General features: G+C 46.2%; 1 long non-coding RNA gene across 1 annotated transcript; it reads left to right on the top strand.

The window, feature by feature from the left end:
• Window positions 1-468: 468 nt before the first annotated feature.
• On the top strand, window positions 469-3060 carry LOC145424483 (uncharacterized). The gene is made up of 3 exons (XR_013905580.1): window positions 469-1522; window positions 1609-1719; window positions 1918-3060. It is a non-coding gene; the product is annotated as an uncharacterized LOC145424483 (long non-coding RNA).
• The last annotated feature ends 9264 nt before the right edge of the window (window positions 3061-12324 follow it).

Genomic DNA, 12324 nt, shown 5'->3' with positions numbered 1-12324 from the left:
TCAGTGTGTAGTTAGTGTGTAGTTAGTGTGTAGTCAGTGTGTAGTTAGTGTGTAGTTAGTGTGTAGTCAGTGTGTAGTTAGTGTGTAGTTAGTGTGTAGTCAGTGTGTAGTCAGTGTGTAGTTAGTGTGTAGTTAGTGTGTAGTCAGTGTGTAGTTAGTGTGTAGTTAGTGTGTAGTCAGTGTGTAGTTAGTGTGTAGTCAGTGTGTAGTTAGTGTGTAGTCAGTGTGTAGTCAGTGTGTAGTTAGTGTGTAGTCAGTGTGTAGTTAGTGTGTAGTTAGTGTGTAGTCAGTGTGTAGTTAGTGTGTAGTCAGTGTGTAGTCAGTGTGTAGTTAGTGTGTAGTTAGTGTGTAGTCAGTGTGTAGTTAGTGTGTAGTTAGTGTGTAGTCAGTGTGTAGTTAGTGTGTAGTCAGTGTGTAGTTAGTGTGTAGTCAGTGTGTAGTCAGTGTGTAGTTAGTGTGTAGTCAGTGTGTAGTTAGTGTGTAGTTAGTGTGTAGTCAGTGTGTAGTTAGTGTGTAGTCAGTGTGTAGTCAGTGTGTAGTTAGTGTGTAGTTAGTGTGTAGTGAGCGTGTAGTTAGTGTGTAGTTAGTGTGTAGTCAGTGTGTAGTCAGTGTGTAGTTAGTGTGTAGTTAGTGTGTAGTCAGTGTGTAGTTAGTGTGTAGTCAGTGTGTAGTTAGTGTGTAGTTAGTGTGTAGTGTAGTCAGTAGTGTTGTGTGTGTCAGAACAATGAGGCGCCTGCTGAGTGTTACAGGTGTTACAGCAGTGACACATCTGCTGCTGTCAGGCCTGCAGGTATCAGGCTGTTGTTCTCCTTCATCTCATAGTGGACAGAAATTATTTTTGGAGCGACACAAATAATTTGTGTGGCATCAGATTTGATGCAGAACAGCTGATTGTTCTGTAAATAGTTTGAAATGTTTGTTTAAAAACACCTTGGCTGCATTTTTAGGTAAACAGCTGCAAAACTTTGTTGTTTGCATAACTCAGTTACTTTTCTGAAGAAGTAACTATATAATTAATTACCCAACATTGGTCATTATTTACTGTATTTGCAGACAGAGTTACAGACTCTCTCCCAGACCACAGACTCATCATACAGTCAGAGCTTTATTAAAAAATAAAGAAAGTTGTGTTTTCAAAGTTGGAGTTGAAGTTATTTTTACTTCCAACAGTGTTAACATGCTGCAGGTCAGGAACAAGATTCTTTTTAATTTTCATTGTAAGTGGGCTAAAGCAGTTAATTAAAAGTCGTCTAACATAAATGCTGTAATTTGATTATTTTAATAAACATGTGACTTGTGTGTGTTTTAGGGGTGAATGGTAAATAATTTCGATGAACAAACCTTTCTTGTTTAAACGTATGTGGTCTCTGTTTACTTGTGACTTGTGTACTCAGTGCTTCTCTGATGAGAGGTGAAACGTCTTCAAGCAACTTAAAGAAGTCCAGACGCTTTTCTTTGCAAGCTCCTTTGACTACGATGACCTGGATGACTGTGAACCTTCACAGACATACTCAGTGCTGAGGTGAGGGGACGGTCTCCTTGTGGCATCATCTCCTTGAAGCCCACCTCATGGCCTGTCTCTGACATCCTCTGTTATATGTGTCACAGAACACCACACTGAAGTTGTCCTGTGGTACGTGCCCCAAGCATGTGTCAGACACATACTACACACTACTGACTGCTGCAGCAGGGTCCATGCTCACAGATGATGCTGATCAGGTACCTGACTGTCAGCACCTGGTGTCACAGGATACTGTTTCATGGTGTAATCAACCTGCCACTGATTGTCCACAAATAGCTCTTCTAATTTATATATTAATGCTTGAAAACGAAACTGCTATAAAATGTTTTGCTGCTAAAAAGCGTGTTTAGGAACCTGCATTTCTTCCTGATGCTCATCTTCCTGTCTACACACAGAGCTCAGAGACGAGGCTGATTCTGAAGACTTGATTGGTCAGTGGATGGTGAATCCATTCCTGCATTTGTTGATCTGTCACAGCAGAAGGTTAGCAAAAGTCACATGTTAGAAGACAGCCAATTAAAAAGCTGGGTGACTTGTGTGTTTATTCTTCAGTGCTTAGAGCAAAACTTCAAAAACTTCAATACTTCTCAGCCGGACTGAAATACACACACACACACACACACACACACACACACACACACACACACACACACACACACACACATTCATGCCTACATGATGTTTTAGAGTACAGTGAGGAAGCGTTTTACATACAAGCATGGGTGCTAAAACATAGGAAGTGCATTTTGGTTCTACACAAGCATTTATATGAAGCTCCTGGTACTGAAAACTGCGCTGTGGTCGGATTAAACCAGCCTGCAGCACCTCGGCAGCAGCTGTACAGGTGTAACATGCAGAGCCTGCTGATCACCACTAGGTGGCAGAAACACTGCGGACTAGATCACTTTGAAGGCACACATGCACGCACACATGCACGCACACATGCACACACACATGCACACAAGCAGCCCTTGCTTATCTGATGAACTGTCGGTAATAAAGTGCACCTGAAAGCATCATCATCTACTATTGGACTGGTTGCTCGAGTCACACCTGGAAACTGAGATTGTGGAAACATTGTGGCCTTTGATTGTGTTACACAATCAGTCCACAGGCTCTGTTGTAGACCTTGAAATGAAGAAGCCTTCAGCTTTTATGATGAGTGAAGGTTGCAGACGGAGGAGACTCGAGTGCTGATAGGTCTCTGTGAATCCCTCCCTGACAGCTGATACTGGACTGTGTCTCTAGTATTTGGTGCAGAGAGCTGTCACAATTCAATAAAGAAATATTTTACCCACTGTTATCAAGAAGCAGTCATACACTGCACTGATGAACAGTTGTGTAAATGGGAGGTTTCTGAGCCTCTGGATTCTTGACATTCCCCTGTGAGAGTTCAGCTCTATCTGATGGGACCAAAACCCTGGTTAACCAGCACAAACTGAGAGGTGTGGGTGCTGAGTATGGACTCTTCAGATGTTCACTTTAGACTGAACCAGTTTGACATGAGCAGTTTTGGTTCTTCTCCAGGGAAGCTCTGCTAAACAACCCTGACAATGTCACTGTGATGTTAGCAGCTCAGCTCTGCTTCAGACCACAACACACAGTCTGTGTGGACGTGACAACAGAAAGACTTGGCCAGTGTGAGCTGCATGATGAGAGCTGTAGCATCGTGGAGGATGTCTGAATCACAGTGCTTGCAGTTTAATTAAAGCGATGTCTCAGGAGAGACAAATGGTCCTGGTGCGTTTGATGAGACGGCGCCTCCAGCGTGACTGAAGGAACAAGCCTGCAAACACAGCGCCGGGTACACAGCAGCTGAAACACTGTCAGCACTTTTTCCTCTGGGCAGAGAGAGCAGAGAACAGGAGAGCAGATAGCAAAGTGAAATGAGGACAGGTTCATCGTTTAATCCCTTCTCCCGCAGAAGGATGTGAGGCTCGGCCGGGCGCGACTCTACTTTTCCATCGCCGGTGACATCTGGAGGGCACATCCTCTTTCTTGAACGCCCACTGCAATGTGATATTGTGTCTCTTACCTGCCTTAGCACTGTGTGTGCTCCATCTGTACACGGAAATGTTTTGTTGCTACTAACAACACTGCTGATGCTGGTAAAAAATGGCCCGTGTGTGTCTTTACTACAGTGATTACACTGATAGTACACACTGTACTCAGACTTAATGCCACAGCAGATGATGAATTTCACTCCACTGCGTTGTGCTCTGTGCTCTCTCTCAGTTGTGCGTCTGCTCGCACACAAACAACACTGCGTTTGGCAGAGAATCGACCTATCAGACGCTCTCCTGTGATCTGCAAAGAATGTCGTGTCACAGAGCTGAGACGATCTAAAGTTGAAGGTGATGGAAGGACACTTGACTTGCTGCAGTCTTTATTTCCTGTTTCACTGCTCAGGTGATCTGAGGGGGCGGGGTTTACTGCAGCTCCACTTCTGGTAAGACCGGCAGGGAAAAGTGGCTCGTGGCTGATGTTCCACGGTACGTCTAACCTCCAGAGGTCAGTGCAACCTACATGGAAAGTGCTGAGCCAAGAGGAGTTGAGCCAGTCAGCAGACGGTGCAGGTGTAGCAGCTCTGTGTGTGCGTGATGTAACAAGGAGGTAGTAGTAAGAAGGGGCCGGACAGAGAGAGACAGGAAGAGGAAGACAGGAAGAGATGCAATGTCCTGCAGGCCCAAGGTGACTCCTGTGCAGCACGGGTTACTATGAGGAAACACCACCTCAGTCAGAGGGCGTGCTCACACTACGCTTTATTTAGCTGTGAGAAAACACTGCAGAGCACCAAATCAGATTAATCCCATGCTCACACAGTGGGAATGAGCGGAGTTACAGACAGGCCGGGAAGGTCAGAAATCCACCAAGGATGTCATTACCTTTGGATTCAAGGGCAAAGTTAGCACAGTTTAGCATAAAGACCAAGGAGACTGAGCGGGTCCAAAGTTCAAAAGTGAACCTAAAGAAGTTTGCTGATTAACACGCTGTGATTAAGTGTACGCAGAGCCTTTGTGGTGTTTCTGAATTCTGGACACACACAGAGCCCAGCAGCCTCGCACAGCTGGGCTAAGCAGACACTCACTGGCTTGATGCACATTCATGACTTCCACTTCTGACTGAGCAGACAGAAACAAATAATAGAAGAAGAAGAATCCTTTAATTGTCCCACAAGGGGAAATTTGGTTGTAACAGCAGCCAGAAAGACACATATACAACAAACAGGACACAGGACAGAAACATACACAACCTTTCTTACATATTTACATCAAGGACAGTGGCTACTATATACAGAGAGTACTGTACAGTTATTCAATTACATAGAAATAGCTACAGATAAGAGGCAAAGCAGGTTGTAGTGCGAATCGAATCGAATGGGACTATTTGCATTCACTCAAAAACACACTTTGCATTTCTCATGTCTCCCATGAATAACAGAGCTGTGGGCAGCTAAAGGAAAGAGTCCAGAGGCGCCGATGTGATGCTTTAGCACTGAACGGAGGATCACCTGCTGTGATGTGGATGCAGCTGCGTGTCCTGTCACTGACAGGTGTTACAAACCGAAGCAACACAAGTTGCTCAGATAACACACAGCTGTGATGACACATTTGTGTAGGCCTGCAGTCTCACTTACTGTTAGCGCTGCAGAGAGCTGCTGAACCGCCTGCTGTAGTTTTCCTTTTAAATGCAATGGCACAGACTTATGCATGAGCAGGCGGCCACAGCTGGGGTCACTGACTCACTAACCAGAGCAGTCTGCTGGAAAGCAGTAACACAACCTGCCAAACACAGTTCTCACTGCGAGGTGAAGCACGAGCAGTGAAAATGACAAATAAAAGCATCAATAAAAAGCTGAGCAGTAAAGGCTCTTTATGAGCTTCACTCAGTGGAAGCACAGACTAAACTTTAAACTCCTGCCTCTCCAACAGACCTCTGATATATATGCTCTGTGCATTTTGCTCATTTCAAGCTGGTAGGTCCAAACTTGGAGGCAGACAGTCCTGTGTCTGTTTCTGCTGTGTCGTATCACTCAGTGTCACGCTGCCTCTCGAGCACAGGCTCGAGGCTGAAGGTTGCTGCAGTGTGATGGAGAAATCTGCACACAGTATGAAGACTGTTATGTATGTGTGGTGCATGTGTAGACTAACGCAAACATCTCCGTCGGTCGCACTCTGCAAGGTTTTGCAGAGACGGCTGACCCTCTGATGTGTGTCAGTATTCTGCCGACTGCTGCAGCACATTGTTGTGTTGGCGTGCTGTAACTAACGGGTCGTCCAGCCTCATGTTGCGTATTTGTTTACAGCCTAGCAGTGTGCTGTGGACTGCACGTGTTCCACATGCTGATGGATGCTCTAACTGAAGACAGCATCCAGTTGCATTATGGGAGATGATAAATTCGTGCTTTTTGACCTCACGCCAGGTAACAGACGTTATGACATCGCAGCCTCTGCGACGTCTTTTATTGGTTTCTATTTAAATCCCTAAATAGCATCTTGTCCTCATGCAGCACAGCCTATTAAAGTCCCACAATCATTATCGGACCTGAACAGGACAGCATGTAAGTGGCTGCTGCTGCCTGCTCTAGTGCAAACGCAGCCAAGATGTCTGCACTGGAGCAAACTGCACCTGAACACTACAGAGCATTTAAGGCATTGATCAGTGCTCATGACAAACTGGATATTAACGATCAAGAAAGAGACCTCCCAGCCCAGTGTTCCTTCAGTGGGCTGGTGTCAGTCATGTTTATGAGGTTGGAAAGCTGCAGTCAGCTGAGGCTGAAGACGTCACCTGATGATGACGAAACGTTTCTCCCACTGAAAACGTCCTGATGAACAGAATCAGCCTTCTGGGATTTAAAGCCGACGTAGTAAATTATACTGATATCGATCCATCGTTTAGAGATGAACATTGAAGCAGGAGAGTGTTTGAACCCTTGTGCAGCAATGAGTGCAGCAGCGTTTCAGTCCTGCACCTTACAGGGAGGACGTCAGAGCATCCGCTGATGGGCGGAGCTCCGCTGGATCATTAACTTTACTGTTCTATCGAATTTTGCATTTTCCTCCTTTTGTTTGTGTAAAATAATTCTGAATTCGTTTCTCTGAAGGCTGCAGTAAAAAGACCGAACCACTGTGCCCGTCTAAGGCTTCTGAGCGTCCCGCGGGTGAAGGGCAGGCCGCAGCCAGATTGTCCACCTCTAAAAACACTCTTTGTTGACACTATGTGCGACTGAGTTGTGATCCGTGACAGTGAGTTTGTTGTCGTCACAATAGAAACTGATGACGTCTGCGTCGCCTCTGATTCATGTTGCAGTCCTCTGTTGGTCAAACAGATCCAGCGCGTGCTACATTTCATCATCGCTGTTGGAGTTTATAAAGTGGATAAAAACCACGTCCCGTTCTTGGGACTTGACTTTGACAGGATCACACTGCTATGGAAGGAAATCCTCGCAACCTGTTCTTCCCTGAGCTAAATAGCAGTGAGTCGGTAAAATGAGTAAACTGGTGCCAGAGTGATTTACAGCATAATCTTCCTTATCAAGCCGCCGGGCAGTCTGTTAATGGTTGTGTGTTTTATATGACTGCAGCTCGGAGCAGGGTGTGCTGTGTTAGTTCACCTTTCTCTTCAAGGGCATTATGGCTTCACTCGCTGCTTCCTTGTTTGGCCGGATATTCTGTGCCTTTCAGCAGGTGTTAATCTGAGGCCGCAGCGCTCACAGGTGGAGCCTTTACCTGTGTGCGAGGAAACGAGCAATGAGCTTAGGACACGTGAGCGCGCTCAGCCCTCTCGCTTCTTTATGCGTCGGCCCACACGTGCAGCTCTCGGTCCTCAGTCACACATTACCATTTATAGGCTGTTTGTCAGTTAGTTATGGCGGTGTGGCCACAGGAAGAAAGTTAGCAGAGTGGAGAGTTTAATAAGCTCTCTGATTCTGAACTTTAACGGAGATCTGAAAAGTCTGCACATTTTTTACTCTAATGCACTTTAAGAAGTTCTGTTTAGTTGAGAACAACTTATTTTTCAGCACGTCTCAGCCTGTCGAGGGAACAAACATTAGAAGGTGGAGATAAAACCTGACAAACACTATCAGGATGCTTCCTGCAGGAGCTCCTGTCTGTGCTAATCCACAGTTAGGGGACATTAGACCAGATCGCATGCATGCAGATTTTCCAAAATGCTGCAGCGTTCCTTGAAAACCAGCACTGAGCTGAGGTTAAGCATAACTTCTGTATGTGCCTGCTTAACGCTGAATTGTTCCCAGCTCAAAGAGCTACAGTCTAATTCTGGACATCAGGTTATCTATTCGGCTCAAATATTAACCAGCTCATGAATTATTGGAAGGAATGAGAGCTAAACTTTGTACTGGGGTAAGCAGCAACTAAATATTGTGAGACGTAGATTAATTTGTAACCAGTTCAAAGTTTCGCAAGAGTGTATGTTTCACCACGGCGTCTAAAGAGTGGTTGGGAAGGGACAGAGGGGAACGCAATCAAAGTTTAATGGAGAGGGTGTTTGTTACACAGCAGCTCCTTTATGGGCAGCACTAACTGACTTCTTGATGGCAGTGTTTGCATACGCAGTCGTTGCTCCACATCTCATTTGTTTCCAAGTATCCTTAAAATAGTGAACCGAAGGAACCAGTGAAACGTAAGCAGCCATATCCAATTCCCACCTCCGCTATGTCGTGACATCATTTCCTGGTTTGAAGGGATTGGGTATCAAAGTCGCACAAAGTAAAACATTGACTCGACTCCACTCAGAGAGCACAGTGCTGTTACTGAGAGGCTCACACGTTTGGAGCAGTCCAGTACTGCTTCATCAGTCCAGTCAAAATACTTTTTTACGCTGTTTTGATGGATAAGGCACAAACAGACCTGTTTTAATCACAACATGTGAGATAAACAGAACAATATCTGATGCAGTGTCCTTAACAAAGAGCCCAGTGCCTAAATAAAACGTGTGTTTGTAGGGAGGCATCGTCTGTGCTACAGTGTACATTGATGACATATTTCAGCCAAGGCTGCTTACAGCCTAACTGAAAGTCACATAAGTGTGTTTCTGAACAAACTGAGCATGTCGAAGCTCCAAACATGATCGACTTGCAGGGGTGGGATGAAAGTGAAGGTTATTTTCTCAGCACTTGTGAAAAGCAGCCTCTTAAAAGTGACAGAGCAGCCTAAAACCCTGGTTTCCCCCGTGCTAACAGAGTCACAGGTGTCTCTATTCTAAGACCGCACAGCAGGTTGGCCCTGCTCCTGCCCCTGCCCCTGCTCCTGCCCCTGCTCCTGCCCCTGCTCCTGCTCCTGCTCCTGCTCCTGCCCCTGCTCCTGCTCCTGCTCCTGCCCCTGCCCCTGCTCCTGCTCCTGCCCCTGCCCCTGCTCCTGCCCCTGCTCCTGCTCCTGCCCCTGCCCCTGCCCCTGCCCCTGCCCCTGCCCCTGCCCCTGCCCCTGCTCCTGCCCCTGCCCCTGCTCCTGCTCCTGCCGGGCTCAGACTGGGTCCTATGACAAGCAGAAGCAGCAGCAGCTTCACCCCCAGCCTGAGGTGTCCTTCATGCGTCCTGTGAGCGTGTGCATGAATGTTAGACAAAGTCCTTAAGTAGAGAATCGTAGCAATCCAACATCGAGCCAAGAGAGATTTCTGATGTGCAGATTTCTGATGTGCAGATTTCTGATGTGCGTTCCAAACCAGACCTTGCAGATGGTTTAACAGAGACAGGACACTTCCAAACACAAACAGGTGTAAAACACACGAGCGTGGGCATCTGGTTTCACCGTGGTTACTGATGTGTTTACCAACAGAAAAAATCAAATACTGCACACATTATGTTTTTATTTATTGTGTACTCTGTGTGCGACGAGCCAACGTGCAGTATGACCACACGGGTGCTTGTTAACCTGCCACCAGGGATCGTTTCACCAGCAGCATCTCAGCTTCAGCCTCTCTCAGTGAAAAGCATCAGAGTTGCAGGTTTTACTGAACCTCACACACAAACGTGCCACATCCACAGCAGTGCTTTGTAGTCCTACACTTTCATTATTCCCACCATCTCGTATCCCTTTCCTGTTATTCCAGTGTTATATAGCTTCGGCTAAACCAGCAGTTTCACATTCCCAGGAAGCAGCACTCGGTGCACTGACATTTGCATGGGAATGTTCTCAGAAGTGCAGAACTGGGTTTATGGATGGTGAGAGCATAGCTGCTGAGGATGAACAAGTGAGACCTAACTGCAGGTTCTTTTTACAACGCTCCACCACACATTAACCCAGAGGACGTTTAAACTTTCCACTATGATCCTCTGTCAATTATTGACCTCTGAACCATAACTGTGTGGCCTTGGGTGGTGACTAACAAAAGGACTTCAGACATGGCAAAGTTAAGGAGAAGCACAGCGAGGTTTACCATCACATCTCACCCCGCTGCACACGCAGCCAGTGACACTCACACATACACATCCAGATCACTTCCACTTCCTGTTACAGGGAAAAGCATCTAATGTGTAGATTTAGCATCAAATCACAGCAACAATCAGTGCTTTGTGTTGTAGGATACAGACCCTACAATGACACAGAGAAACCCATCAATCAGACGAGTCCCTCTGAGCATGCACTTGGCGACAGTGGAAAGGAAAAACCTCCAGCAGAGCCGGGCTGAGGGAGGGGCGGCCATCTGCGTAAAAGGATGCGAGAAACACCGTCCCTTTAAGTGGTTGGAAACTAAAAAGTAATCACACTGATATTGCAGCTGTAGGTCAGGAGATAGAGCAGGTAGAACATCTGTTAATCAGAAGGTTGGTGGTTTGATCGCTCGCCGCTCCGATCTGTGTGCAAACGTGTCCGTAAGCAACAAACTAAACCCCAAGTTGTTCCACAAAAAGCACGTAGGCACAGAGAAAGTGCTTGTGTGAAAGAGGCATGTTGCACCAACCCTCCGATGCAGCGTGGTCACTGGAGCGGACGGCTGCTACAACGTACATATCTCTTTAAGAACCGTGAGGGAACTGTTGTTGTGATTTGGTGCTATGCTAATAAAAGCGCACTGAATAAAATGCTCAGTAGGACAGTAAGAACTAGCTTCCATCATATTTCATCAAGAATCTTTGCTACTGTGCTACACTTGCCTTTAACGTGAAATGCATTCAGTGATCGTGCTGCAGTATCTACCATATAAACTGACCGTCTTACTCAACTAAGCCAAAGAAGTTTAAATAAGTCACTGTGAGCTTTATAAAAACAAATTCTACGTTTGTGTGACATTCTGTTCAAAGGAGGACAAAAGCTATGAAAAGGAGTTTATACTGTTAGACTGAGAATGAGTCAACTCCAGGATATTAGACAGCGAAGAGAAAAACACAGGAGGGTTATTATCTGACTCCCTGCAGTCCATCAAGTCCTGTACTTAAACCTTTGTCATTTCAAACCCACATCAGCTTCATATGAAAATGCAAAACAATGATGTCCTTTTTCAGATATAATTTAGCCAAACCAGAACAGCTGCTCATCGACAGAACAATAGCCTTTGTTCTGTTCTGCTGTCTGAACACAATACCCTTTCAGCGGCAGGCTCTGGTGTAGTTATCGAAGGTGTGTGAGGTTGTGACACGACTTCTTTAAGCAAGTATAGATATTAGATTAAATCAGATTAACTGAGATACAAGGATTCTCAGATGAGTGTTGTACTGCAACTTACAAGGTAGAACACAATAGTGCAGCACTGTCAGGGACTTCCATGCTCCAGTTAACTGAAAACACTGTGAGTAAATCCAGTTCCATACGGTGAATGAAAGTAAAGAGAGAAAGGAACATTCCTGTCAGTGTTTGGCCTGTAAACAGCAGCATAGTGCGATCAAGGTCAGGAGCTCTGCCTATGGACAGTGATGGCCTGAAACACCGTTAGTGCGCTCGTTAGTATCTGCTCTGCATCAGCGTACGGCAGAAACGAAAGACCGAGGCGCCGGGAGACAGCTCAGCAGTTCAGTTTTACTTACACAGCGCCAAACAAGTCGCCTCAAGGCGAGGCGAGGCTGCCATATCGCGCCATCGGCCCCTCTGACCACCACCAGTAATGTGCTTGTATTTCCTGTCTTACTGATGAGGTGCATAGTAACTATACTTGCCTTATACACTCACAGATAATGTAGTCCTCCCACAAGCCCCCGAGGAGAGCCACACAAGAGAGGACAGAAAGGGCCCAGGCAAGGTTCAACTTTATATGTTGTTGCTGCGAGCGCTAACCCCTGCAGCACCACCCTGTCCTGAAACACGGTTACTTCCTGCCGTGTTCCTCAGAACAGGACACATTATGCCGATGAAGGTGCCACTGCAAACAGGGAACGCTGCCGCTCTGATTGACAGGGTCTGTGAGGAACATCGTCCTGAGCGCAGAGCGACGCTCTGTGTAGCAGCAAAGTGTTCACGTTGTGCTGCAGCTAATCTCCGTTGGCTGCAAGGAGGCCTTTGCTCCCTCGGGGAGCCTTGACCCTTGACCCTCACACCAGTTTGCCAGCTGTCCTGCATATTTTCAACCTCTGCTCTCATCCAAATATATTCATACCTTTAACAGGCGCCATGGTAACATGTGGTATTGATCTCATGTTGTGGGTATTTCTGTGTTGCCACAGCATAGATTTGGTTTTATTTTGGAGGTGGTTGGTGTGCTGTTGTCTGTGGTCTGGTCAGTCACACATCAGCACCCTTTGGTTCCGTGCTTGCAGTTTGGTTTGTTTGTGAAGTTACTGTGACCTCTGACCTTTTGGGACCAGAGCCTCACAGATGTTTTGTAAAATATTCTTTCTTATTTGGGGG

The sequence above is a fragment of the Astatotilapia calliptera genome, chromosome 23, assembly GCF_964374335.1.
Source record: "Astatotilapia calliptera chromosome 23, fAstCal68.1, whole genome shotgun sequence".
Classification (NCBI taxonomy): Eukaryota; Metazoa; Chordata; class Actinopteri; order Cichliformes; family Cichlidae; genus Astatotilapia; species Astatotilapia calliptera.
The sequence above is the reverse complement of the archived record's forward strand: the minus strand, read 5'-3'. Positions and strand labels throughout refer to the sequence as shown.